Source organism: Apus apus, chromosome 12 (genome assembly GCF_020740795.1).
Source record: "Apus apus isolate bApuApu2 chromosome 12, bApuApu2.pri.cur, whole genome shotgun sequence".
NCBI classification, from domain to species: Eukaryota; Metazoa; Chordata; class Aves; order Apodiformes; family Apodidae; genus Apus; species Apus apus.
This window is the reverse complement of record NC_067293.1, coordinates 3,221,083-3,230,612: the sequence shown is the minus strand read 5'-3', so window position 1 is coordinate 3,230,612 and position 9,530 is coordinate 3,221,083. Positions and strand designations below refer to the sequence as shown.

At 50.5% G+C, this 9,530-nt stretch overlaps 1 protein-coding gene across 1 annotated transcript in view; it reads right to left on the bottom strand.

The window, feature by feature from the left end:
* The window catches only part of RAP2C (RAP2C, member of RAS oncogene family), a 144,000-nt gene that overhangs the window by 124,016 nt on the left and 10,454 nt on the right, over positions 1 to 9,530 (bottom strand). The gene's annotated exons all lie outside the window — the stretch shown is intronic.

Genomic DNA, 9,530 nt, shown 5'->3' with positions numbered 1-9,530 from the left:
GCCCCCAAAGCCCAGAAGAAGCCACGTCTCCCTGCTACAGGCTTTCCTGACATGCCAGGGGCACCAACCCTGGGATCCGTGGATCCTACCAGAAGCCAAGCACTGGCCAGCTGAGTTGAGTGGAAGAAAGGGAGTAGCTTTTCTCTACTGTGGCACGAAGGAAGGGGACAGTGTTGGGCTCATGAGGCCTTCTGGCCACCCTCTAGGGACATTCGTGCAGCCAGCGTGGAGCCAGCAGAGGCAAACAAGGTAAACGAGGACTTTTTGGGGGGCAGAAGAATAAGGGCCAGCCTTAAGAGATGTGACCTGGGATATGGGGATTGTTACTGAGAGCAGAGGACATCCATTGCCTCAGCAGAACAGAGACCCATTTGACTCCCTCCCATCTTCTTCCCTCTTCTGGAGGTGACTTTGGGGCTGGCCAGGGCAGGAAACATGGGGAGCACAAGTGCTCCAGGAGAGGAAATCCTGGCTCCTGGCCTGAGTCAGCCCTGTCCTCCAGCTGGGCACATATGTCCTCCTTATCTGCAGGGACCAGGAATAATGTGAAAATGGATGAGGAAAATATGGAAAAGGTGAAGGGCAAGTGCAGGCATCCCAGCAGGCAGGGGAGGGGGCCCCAAGGAGCAGGGGTACCCCAGGGTATGAGCAGCAGCACGTTGGAGCAGGTACTGCTGCAGAGCTCTTTGCTCAGCCAGCTCATCCCTCGAGTTCTAATGCTCTGGATGCTGCTACCACCATCCTGCATTGCAGCAGCTTTCTTGGCAAGGACTTCAGTCCTCAGAATGCATCTGAACCCCTACGATCCAGCCCTATGAGGCTGGATGGTTTTGCCTTGAATCAGGGTCTTCCTCAGCCCCTCCGACACCCTGGTGCTTACCAGGATGGACTGAGCAGAGCAAGAAAAAAAGAAGTCTCCTTCCTCCCAAACCCCATTGCCCTTTTCCCAAGGTGAATTTTCACAGTGGTCTTTAGGGTTTGCTTGTTTGTTCCCCTGCTGGCCTCAGAAGCAGCAGTGTGGGGGAGGTCTGACCAAGCACCAGGTCACTGTGGCTCTGCAGAGCCTCCTGAAACAGTGAGTTCAGCCACTTTCCTCCAGAAGGGCTCACCTGGGGCCCCGGGGAATGGGCCAAGGAAATGCCCCAACCCTCCCCAGATCCCCCCTGAGTCACTCCTGAGGGAGAAGCAGCCTCTGAGAGAACAGACAAGATGTACAACACGTTCCCCTACATCACTGCAGCTTTGGACTTTGTCTGCTTAGATTCACATGTGGTTTAGAGCAAAGGGACAGATGACAGGTGGGTGAAGCCACGGAACAAAGATCTGCCAGGAGATTTTAATTACCATAGTTCAAAAGGCAAGAATCTGCACCCAGATCACTGCTGAGAAGGAGAACCACTCATCCTGCTTTCCAGACTCGAAACATCTGCTGTTGGCAGCTGCCAGAGACAGGGACTCACCCAGGTGGACTTTGGTCCGTGGTGGCCTCTCACACTTTCATTAGACCTCCTCTTCTTCTGCTGGAGCTGCTGGGAGAAGATCCACCTTCACATCTCACACAGCCACAACCCTCCCAGCTGCAGGGTCAGTTGATTGCCTGCCATCTGGGAGCAGGCTCAGGAACATTCCTTAGGAACAGCACCAGGCACACAGAGGGAAGATCAACAGCTGGTGAACAAATCCAGGGCACGGCACCAATACTGCAAAACAGGGACATTTCTTCCCAAAATAGGACACCTACAACGTTCCTGGTGCCACACCAAAAGGAATTGTCTTACTCTGTAAGCCAGGAGGTCCTGGCTTACATACTACTTGCTTTAATTATTTTTTTTTAATAGAATATGCCCTGAAAAGTTATTTTCAAAAAATAAAGCCTGAAAGAACCGAGTTGGGCTTAAAGAGAGAACAACAAAGGTGTCCTAGTACATGCAGGACCATTCCAGGAGGATATCTAGGCTGTGCTCCCAAGCTGTAGGGAAAACAAAGAAATGGCTGGTGATTGGAAGGACGATCTGAGTTAGGTCCTAGGAAAGCCCCTTAAACCAGGAGAAATACTGGAGCAGGCTGGAAAAGTCAGGGATCACTCAGTCACAGCTCTGGTAGGGGTGGTCCAGCACACTTGGTGCCTCTAAATCTTTATCAATTAGTAGCATTTTTCATCAACTTCACAAGTCACATTTGGAACATCCCTCAGCAGCCACAGCTGACGCACCAAGTCCCACCCTTCTAAATCTCTGCCCTCAAAGCTTTTCTATTTCTTGAATTCAGCAAACAAGCACACCCGTGCATGGCCATCAAATGTCACTTGCCAAATACCAGCTTCAATAGTCTGACATCACTGAGCTTCTCCCCAGCAATTGCTGGGAAAACAGAAAGGACTGGATTGTTCATGGTGTGGTTTAGGTGGGGCTTGCCCATTCGTTGCCAGCTGCAGGATCAGGCTTCTCTGACCAGCTCTTGGGTTTGATACCAGCAGGTGACATTGTGCACCTGCTTTTTGTTTTTGTTTTTGTCTTCTCCAGTTTGCCCCAGTCCTATCCAAGAACATCCTGCTGTGGTGTCTCCTCCTGTGGCTGCCATGCCCATGGAGAGCTGTGCTTCGGGCAGTGCAGCATCACAGCTCTTACTGGCTGAAAGCAGCTCCACAGCCACCCTGGTGTTCATCAGCGTTAATGACTTGTCTGCAGAACTGGAGGAGAGTGACAGGAGGGGAGCAGCTTCTGCTTATGGACACTGGCTGAAGTGCAGGTGAACAGCCTTGGAACGAGACTGGGAATTGAGACAAGCTTAAAGAAGAATTGCAGCATCTGACAGTCTCCCACCAACCGGTTCCAGGGCAGGTGCTGACACGGTGACACTGGCTACACAAGGGATCTGCACCCATGTTCAGCTGGAAGGATCTACAGGGTCAAGAGGGACAGGGGTTTCAGTGCAGGCAGCTCTCCAGTGGGCAGGCACCCCAGCAAAACCAGCAGACCCCAGTTCAGGACAACCTGCAAGCACATGTGTGGTTCCAGACTGTGACCCTGATGTGGTGAGAACCGTGGTGCTATTCCAGCTGCAGGACCCAGCTGCAATAATCATAGCATCACAGACTGGTTTTGGGTTGGAAGGGACCTTAAAGATCATCCAGTCCCAACTGCCCTGCACGGGCAGGGACACCTCCCACCAGCCCAGGTTGCTCCAAGCCCCATCCAACCTGCCCTTCAACCCTGCCAGGGATGGGGCAGCCACAGCTTCCCTGGGCAACCTGAGCCAGGGTCTCCAAACCCTCACATTAAAGAATTTCTTCCTCATGTCTCACCTAAATCTCCTCTCTTCCAGTTTTAATCCATTACCCCTTGCCCTCTCACCACAAGCCCTTCTAAAAAGTTTCTCTCCAGCTAATAATAAGAAAAAAATAGGTTTAGCTGAGTTTAAGCACTAAACCAAATCAAAACTCGATCACCTGACCCACCCTAGTAACAGTTTCTGATGCTCAAGGAAGTCCTATCAAATCTTATTCTTGTGATTCTATTCTTAGTTTCTTCTCAGCAGCTGAGGCAAATGGCTCTTCTCACCTACCTGTAATAATGGAGTAGGAATCATATATAACCTCCACGATGCACAAACATGATTGCAATTCCAGACACCAGATACATTAAGTGCAAAACTGTGTGAGTGGGTGACTCAGAGAAGTCACCCCACGCTACCAGAGCCCTGAAACAGCCAGTTATTTCCCTTTCTCTTCTGTTTTCAACCCAAGCAGACCCCCTGTCTGATGATTCCCAGGGAGGGAGCACAACCCCTATCTGGGAGCTGTTCCCAGGAGGAACCAGATCCTTGTTTCCAGGCTCCCTCTCGTGGAGCTCGTGCCCAACGCCACAGGCAGGTGACCATTCCCGTCTGTGGGGATGAGCACCCCGGGTACCACCACCTCGATGGTGCATCGATGGCCTGGGGTGGCTCTCCTTCCTGCTTCGGGTTGCAGAGGCTGTGCAGAAACTTCCCAGGCACTACAGAAGGCAGCTTTGCTGGAAGCAAATGCAAGTGATTGCACGGGCTATAAAAAGAAGCCAACAAATGGCCCGACTCTGGTATTGTCCAGAAGATATGATCTCATTTTTTAATGTGCCTGTTGTGCAGCTGTTGGCACAGCTGTATAAGAAACAGTGGTGTGGTTGACATGCCTGAGGGATGGGACACCAGCCAGAGGGACCTGGACAAGCTCAAGAAGTGGGCTTCTGTGAACCTCATGTGGTCCAACAAGGGCAAGTGCAAGGTCCTGCACCTGGGTTGGGACAATCCCCAGTATTGATGCAGGGTGGGGGATGGAGGCATTGAGAGTAGCCCTGCAGGGAAGGACTTGGGGGGACTGGTGCATGAAAAGCTGGACAAGAGCTGGCAATGGGTGCTTGCAGCCCAGGAAGCCAGCTGTATCCTGGGCTCCATAAAGAGAAGTGTGGCCAGCAGGTCAGGGAAGGTGATCCTGCCCCTCTACTGTGTTCTGGTGAGACCCCACCTGGAGTGCTGTGTCCAGCTCTGGAGCCCTCAGCACAGAAATAGTTTCAGTGGGCCCAGAGGACAGCCACAAAAAATGGGATGGAACACCTCTGTATGAAGACACACTGAGACAGTTTGGGCTGCTCAGCCTGGAGGAGAGAAGGCTCCAGGGAGATCTTAGAGCACCTTCCAGTGCTTAAAGGGGGTTTACAAGAAAGATGGGGACAAAATTTTAGCAGGCCTTGCTGTGACAGGACAGGGGACAGTGGACTTAAACTAGAGCAGGGTAGATTCAGATTGGATATCAGGAAGAAGTTCTTTACTATGAGGGTGGGGAAGCCCTGGCACAGGTTGCCCAGAGAGGTGGTGGAGGCCCAACCCTGGAAACATTCAAGGTGAGGTTGGATGGGGCTCTGAGCAACCTGATCTTGTTGATGATGTCCTTGCTCACTGCAGGGGAGCTGGACTACATGACCTTTAAAGGTGCCTTACAACCCAAACTATTCTATGGTTGTGTCAATACATCAAGGCAGAGGAGCACTGATGCCTCCAAAGACTCAGACATCTCAGCATTCAGTCCCTTCTAGCTGGGGAGGTGCTTCTCAGTGCACCTCTGCAGTGGCACAAGGCACAGCACTTGCAGAGGGTGCCCTTAAGTTTGTTTCAGGCAGGAACTACTCCTGGTTCACCTGCACATCCCCAGGCCAGCAGGGCAGCAGCAGAGCAAGCATACCTGTACTCCAGCAGTCCTGTGGTGAGGTCCCCAGATGTCCAGGCTCTCTGTCCTCATGAGTGCTGTCAGGAAGTCAAACCAATCAATCTCCTCCCCATGAGTCACACAGATTATGCCCCAAGAAAAAAACCATGGTCCCTACAACCACCCCACAAACCTGGCTGACAGGAGGGCAGTGTCTGCTCTCCTACCCACCGAGCTCTGGCAACAACAGTTACAAGACCAGATGCAACAGCAACTCTTCAGAAGGGAATTCAAGGCCAGGATGGTGAAAAACTTGCTGAACATCATCAGGAAGGATCCTGTGCCCAAAGGACTTGTCTGAGGAAGCTGCCAAATTGAGTCTCCAGTGCTGGGTAAAGAGGCTGAATCCTAGAGTAGAGGATAGAGTTGTAAGGAACTATATTGCTTATTTTCATTAGAGATGTGGTTCCCCTCTTGGCTCAGGACAACCAGCTCTGGTTGAGGAAGCCTTAATTACATCTAGGCAAAGAAATGCACATGTTCTCCAGGTACCTCCAGGCCAATGGATCAGACCCACCTCACCACATTGATCCTGAGTTTTGTTAACGTTACCCTCCCAGGTAGCTTCTCTTCCCCACTCCCTTCTTTTCCTTTTATTCTTCCTCAAAAGACCCTTGTCACACTTCAGTCCTACCACAGCCCACCAAATTCCAGGTATATCTCTCAAAACAGAGCAAAGGTTACATCAAAGCCATTCTTCATACCAGGCAGTGGAGGACAATGAGAACAGCATCCATCTGAAGCTGGGAGCCTGGTGCTTCTGATCAAAGGGAGTCCTTGTCTCATGGTTCCTCTTCCAGAAGATGGTGGCAGCTCATGGTTTCAGGGCTACATCCATAAAACTTTCCTAAATTATTAATTTGGGCCCCGAGATGAACCAATTTGGATGGCCTGAGGTACCGTGCTGACAGCTAAGGGAGAAACAACTTGGATAGTTGAAAAGAAGGAAACAGAGCTGGACTCCATGGTGCTTCTAACCATGGCCTGACACTGCTCAGGCCCTGATGCAAAAATCTTTCTTCTAACCTATTGAAAACTACATCTGAGTTGCTGAGGTCAGACCCTGGGCATCTGGCAAGTCCGTGCTAATTCCTGGAACACCAAATGGAAACCAACGCCAGTCGAGAGGCTGGAAGGGACTTGAAGAGATGACACAACAACCCAATATACAGAGGCAGGAGCTATGAAATCCACACACATTCCTTCCCCCAGCAGTGATTGTCCAGTGTTGCCTTTCAGAAGCCTCCACCACCTCCACACACCTGCAGCTTGCTCCAGCACTTCAGCTGAGCTCTCTGAACACCCCTCTCTCTTTTCCAACATAAATCAGCCTTGCTGAAAATCCCATTTCTTTCTCCTTGTTTCCCCACAGCAGCCAGGCAGCTGCTGATTACATCAGCATCGTTCATTTGCTTTTAAGAAAAAGGGTCTAAGGTCTCTTACAGCAGCAGGATGAATCCCAAGCTGATGCTTAATCATCCTATCTGCCAGTTCCCCAAAAGGACAAGCAGCCCTTCAGGAGTGTCACAAACAGCAAATACATTTTGTCTTTTCTGTGCTGATCAGATAATTTAAATGTAATGTCAGGGCCAATCTCCTAGAGGTTTCTCCTAACCAGATGAAATAGCCCAGAGGCAGGAAAAAAGGACAAATCACTTGAAGTGCCAGAAATTTCTCAGAAAGCTGCCTGGTTCACCGAGTTGCAGACATTTAGTAACTACACATTTTAGTAGAAGCACAAAAACTCGGAGTCTGAACCAGTGACATTATAATCTCACACACGTGTAACACTTTTCATAGACCTGAGAAATTAACTTTGGTGTTTAGGTTCTAATCTTCTTATTTATTCACATGCAAGAGCTCCAATTCCAAAATTATTCCACATGAAGGTGCAGCTGATTCCAGGTGAGCCCAAGCACTCCCCATCCCAGCACCACCCTCCACATTATCTCCCCAGCAGGGAAGTGCTACAACTACAATTATGGTTTTTTTACAGCTACCAGAGCAATTCAAGTCACCCAGTAAGAGGCAGCATCTCAGAGTCTGGAATCCCACACAATCCTAATCACTGGGAATTCCACCTGGTGGAAGGAAGTCACTGTTAGAAGGTTGTCACAACACAATCAGAGTCAGAACACCAGAGCATGGACACATCACAAACCAAACAGAAACAGCAGAGCCTGCCCATGAGTGAATGTTCTGCAGGTTCCTGCCACACAAGAGACTCTTCCCCATCAATTACTGCAGTGACTGCAATTCTTGCACCAGACTTTTTGGAGGGACCTGAAGAGAACCTCGGCTTTGAAAGAGAGCACCAGAGAGAGGCAAGGACGTTGATTCCGCGCTAAATACACTGTTTCTGAAGAGAACACCACATTTCATCCCCTGCAAGCTTGTAATCGATCTGCATCGCTGCAGCCAAGCTGTCCTCAGCTCAATGCTGCCCTCAGCAGAGCTAACAACCTACTACAGGTAGGAAGGACATCACCCTTGAAGTGACCCTCACTGCTGCTGATTCACAGCTGAAAGTCTCTCTGCTCCCCACACCTGTATGGACCAGGCAGAGAGAAAAGTGGCTACATAAAAAATAAGGCAAAAGCCACATTATTTTGCTTTTCCAGAGCGTAGGGCCAGCTCACCTCTGTACAGAGCCTGTCCACAGCCACAGCAGCTCCGTGCTCCCTTCCTCCTGCTGCTGAGGTACAACTCACCAAACACTGGAGCTCTCAGCAGCAAACCAAGCTTCCCAGGACTGCCACTTCTCAGCAGAGGGAACTTCAACCAGTCAACGTACATCGTTTCAGAACCCATATCTCATTTTAATTAAGACTAGACACTTTCACCTGGCTTCCAACTGTAATTACAGCCCAGCCTCTGAGGGCAGACACCAGCAGGTGCTCCCCAGGAGGTGTGGCAGGCACTTCACCCCCCACCCACCCACGGTCTCGGGTGCACTTCCTTCCTGGGGCTGTCCCCACTGTGGGGTTGGTAGCTCACACCCAGACAGGCTGCAAGGCCAGCTCCACCCTTGTGAGAGATTCGTTTCCATGTCACCCCTGCTACCTGGGGGAGAAGAGTCCCCCAGTCTGTGCCAGGTTAGCTCCTGCTCTCCCAACACACCGGGGTGGATGTGCCTGTCCTGTGGCTGCACAGGGGAAGCAGGACACTGAGGGGCTTTCTGCAGGGGCCCTGTGCTTTTATAAAAGCAGGAAATGTTAAACCAAAGAAAACCTGCCTGTGAAACCCTGTCTATACAGCCCCCAAACCACATAGCCCAGGTTAAAAGCAACATGCTGCTGTCTCTCCTGTTTTATGAAGGCTGCTCCTCTACCCTTTGCACAGCAACAGCAGAACTCCCGACACCAAATAAGGTAACAGCCCTAGCCACAAACCTCGTGTGCTTCCTTAAAATCCCCAACCCAGACCATGTTGAACAGCCACTTTGAAACAAACCAGTGGTGTCAAGTCCCAGGGACCCCCTGGCTGTACTTGTATTCACTTCCCAGCCTCTGAGTTGGAACAGGAAGCAGCTTGCTTCCTTACACTGAGTGCCACAAGGAGTCAGGAATATTATTGCTCAGTTACACCTTCTTTTAAAAATCAGACTCAGTCATCAACCTGCTTGTTACATCCCAAAACAAACCAGCCCTAGTGTATCAGCTGCCACACTCATGGACATGAGTCAGAACAGGGCACACTCCACCCCCAGCCCCCTGGGGATGAGGTTCAGGGGTGTACATTTCATTCAAGATCACTGACAAGGGCAGTCTGCCCTTCTCCTCTGTCATTTTCCTCTCAAGGTGGAAAATACTCCTCCATCTGGGTGAAGAAGTGTCAGCAGGCAGAAGAAACAGCACAAAAACCTACCTTCAAGGTAAGACTGACACTTTCAGCTGGAGGAGGAGTGGTGAGCACACGAGGTGCTTTTGCCTACTGACACAACCCTGAGGGCTGAAGATAAGGTAGTGATTTTTTCTAAGTTTAAATCACATTTGAGTGAGTTTTTCTAAAGTTTCGGTCACATTTTACATGCACATGTGGCTTTAGTTACAAACATAGGAAGAAAGGGCAGTACCAGGACTAAGTTCTGAGGAAGATGCGCTTGCTGGTACAGGGCCCAGCTGACAAACTCAAGGCTTTTACTGGGCATTTAAGATAATTTGGGCACTCTCAGCTGGAAGGTTTTCTAGAAAAATCCTCTGCTTCCCCTGAGGCAGAGCTCCAAAAGTGCTTCCTATGGTGTGGTGGAGAGATGCCAGCTCTGGATGACTATGGAGAGCAGCTACAGGGA